This window comes from Zeus faber (assembly GCF_960531495.2).
Source record: "Zeus faber genome assembly, chromosome: 4".
Classification (NCBI taxonomy): domain Eukaryota; kingdom Metazoa; phylum Chordata; class Actinopteri; order Zeiformes; family Zeidae; genus Zeus; species Zeus faber.
In genome coordinates this window covers 36745087-36748316 of record NC_137191.1, presented here as the reverse complement: position 1 = coordinate 36748316, position 3230 = coordinate 36745087, and the positions used below count along the sequence as shown (strand labels likewise).

The following is a 3230-nucleotide window of genomic DNA, read 5'->3' as shown; positions in this document are numbered from 1 at the left end:
TGGGATCTTTTTGAAATAGTATTTTTGTGACTGTTCTGAGAGTAGTTTGTATTTTCTATCCGCTGCGTGGTGAAGGCGGGGCCTCATCTGCTTCCTCTAAAACAAGGCATGTTCCTGAATACAGACACAGACAGGTTAGCCAGTCTAACAGACAGCCGTTTTTCATGTTGTTTACTCCATGTTCTCCACCTGCTTATTATTACTTTCACTCCTGAACTCTGCATCAAACTTTGCTTTTCACCAAATGATTTCTTGTCTGTTTTCTGGAAAGGTGAAAACATTTGCGTATTAGCTGTTAAATAATGTTTTTTACCTCAGTGTTTGTCTGTAAAGAAGGGAAATACGCTGTTAAGTCTTTCAAGGTGTTAAAGATCTATTTATTCATTCAGTGTAAAGTGTATTAGAAGCAGAAACTTGAGGGCGTTCCACTGCTTCCTGTTCAACTTCATTTGAATTGAATTCCTCTAACGACGCTGTTGAACCAACAGAACACGAGCAGCGGATGGCGCTGCGGGCGCTGCTTAGTTATACGTCAGACAGGGATGCATCAGTGTTCAGCCACTGTATTGTCTTATAGGATTGGGCGAGCGGGTGCAAAGATGCATTTAATACTAATTTACGTTCCAGTTTTCCTGCGCGCCCCTCGTCTCAGCGGCGTAGCTGTGACGTGGTTTAGTGAAGATGTAATCGTGGTGATTCCCGCGGCTCCACCTTCCGACTGTAGCTGTAGATGTTGGTGTTGAGATGATCCAATAACAATAAATCAATGTTAAAATATGTTACACTGATCACAACGTTGAGATTCTATTGAAACCGCACACTACTGGGATCACTGGGAGTCCCCCTGTACAACAGTCTGTTACTGGGATCACTGGGAGTCCCCCCGGTACAACCAGTCTGTTACTGAGATCGCTGGGAGCCCCCCCGGTACAACCAGTCTGTTACTGGGAACGCTGGGAGCCCCCAAGTACAACCAGTCTGTTACTGGGATGACTGGGAGACCCCCAGTACAACCAGTCTGTTACTGGGATGACTGGGAGACCCCCAGTCATCCCAGACTGGTGTCTGTACTGGGAACACTGGGAGCCGATCTGGAGTTCCATGCTACAGAATGAACAGTATCTTTTGGTTCCCAATCAGAGGCAGAATCAAGAAGATTTAAGGAACGACTTGATGGTTGCTGCATTTCTACGACAGCGAGACAGGCTGAGAGAGAGAGAGAGACAGGCTGAGAGAGAGACAGGCTGACAGACAGGGAAAACTAGGCAGGAGACTTGAAGGTATGACAGGAATGTGGCATCCAAGGACATTTATTTTTTTACTTTTTTAATTATTGATGACAAACAAAACATGATTTATTATTATTATCACACAACATGAAATGACGGATAGGTTTTAAAATAACGTCCTTGACTCACGAGGTTCCATTTGTCCCCTGTGTGTGTGTGTGTGTGTGTGTGTGTGTGTGTGTGTGTGTGTGTGTGTGTGTGTGTGTGTGTGTGTGTGATCAGCTGTCCCGTGTTAAACCTTCAGTTCAGTCCTGCGACGCTCTGTCCTTGAGCGCCGCCTCGGAGCGTACGGAGCTCTTCATGCATCTCTGCAGCAGCCATGTGGCAGCGTGCACGCCCAGGAAGGAGCCCACCGCCACCCATAGGATGTTCCTCCTCAGCCAGCTCCGGGGCTTCATCCCCACAGTCCAGCTGCGTCCTGGAAGCGGGGGGGGTGGACAGGGGTCAAAGCTCTGGGTGGTTCAGGTGTTAATCATACTGATATAATTCAGTGTGTTTTACTGGCTCAGAAAGTTACCTTGCTCTGGGCGAGCGGCTACCTGCTCGGGACAAGCAGCAACCAGCTCGGGGCGAGGGGCTACCTGCTACGGGCGAGTGGCTACTTGCTCTTGCTGGGCGTGGCGGGCGGAGGGGAGACGTACGCCACGATGCCCGGCTCAGGGATAAAGTCGTCGCGGTCCTTCCGCAGCAGCGGGTTTGACTTCAGCTCGTGCCAACCCCAGTGAATCAGTCCCAGGCTTGTGCCCATCACAATCAGCACCTTGTAATTCTTCCAGATCTCATGCACGCCCATGATCTTAAGGCACTCAAACGCTAAAACAACAACAGCAGAAAAGCACAACACACGCAGAAGAGGACTGTGGATCAAACAGATGACTAGGTCACTTCACAACTTACAGCCGAAAGTTGATGTTCTCCAACACATCCCTCCACAACACCCTCCGGCAGGTTTTCAGTTCCAACCCCACTGTTCATTCTGATGACCTCAGTATAGCACACACTGCCATGTAATGAACTCATACATAGTAGCGCGCTGAACACATACGGTCCTCGCTAGAGCCGGTTTTCGGTTTGTCCGTTCCTGGCTATTGTAGAAACATGGCGGCGCAACTAGGCTCATTCTCAGGGAACAGACACGGATTGTCATTTCCATGTGATCGTGCACTATTTAAAACGTACGGATGCACATTAAATCCCACTTCTGGAAAATCCGTTCCGTCAATTCTACACACTGCACCTTAAAGTTTAACAACTTTCCCAGTTCCATTCAATATATTCTGCTTGTTTTCTTTATTACTAATTGGAGCGTCATGTTGTGTATGAAAGGTGCGGTATAAACAAGGTTATTATTGTTATTATTATTATTATTATTATTATTATTATTATTATTATCACAACCCTCCTGTTCCAAAGCCTTTAAGCAGCAGTGTAATGCTCTGTTACCTCATCATTAGCATTAGCCTGTTAGCATCAACATGTTCAGCAGAACTCCTCGCTCGTGGAACCAACAGGATGTGACGTCAGACAGCAGCTAAAGAAAATCCGTTTAAACTCTTCTTACGTCATACTGCTCGAAATAAAGGTGATTAATAGTAAATAAAATAAATAAAGGTGAGAAACCGTCGCAGCTGTCTCACCTTCAGGGAGCAGCAGCCGTCTCACCGCCCCCCGCTGCCATGGGTCCTACGCTCGGTGAGCTGCCCGTCACTTGCCTGGATGTTGTTTTTATTATGCCTGTATGATCCCTCTGAGGCAGAAACCTAAAATTATGGGATCGAAAGTATCATGATGTACCTTCGAGATGATGTCAATTATAAAGCGATGATAAAAAAAAACAACAACTAAATAGATTTTTAACAAGGCAGTACTCTAGTGGCCCTTCTTCCCTGCGGTGTTGCAGTGCCTCCGTTCGGCCGCGAGGGGGCGGCGTCACCCCGCGTC

At 47.2% G+C, this 3230-nt stretch overlaps 1 long non-coding RNA gene across 3 annotated transcripts; it reads right to left on the bottom strand.

Moving 5' to 3' along the window:
- Positions 1 to 1281: 1281 nt before the first annotated feature.
- On the bottom strand, positions 1282 to 2976 carry LOC307229121. 3 transcript variants are annotated; one of them, XR_013844111.1, is made up of 4 exons: positions 2927 to 2970; positions 2733 to 2820; positions 1807 to 2102; positions 1282 to 1707 (listed from the first exon to the last, which is right to left on the bottom strand). It is a non-coding gene; the product is annotated as an uncharacterized lncRNA (long non-coding RNA). The 3 variants fall into 3 exon arrangements; XR_013844110.1 differs by lacking the exon at positions 2733 to 2820 and having other exon boundaries at positions 2927 to 2976; XR_013844112.1 differs by lacking the exon at positions 2927 to 2970 and having other exon boundaries at positions 2733 to 2910.
- Between the last annotated feature and the right edge of the window lie 254 nt (positions 2977 to 3230).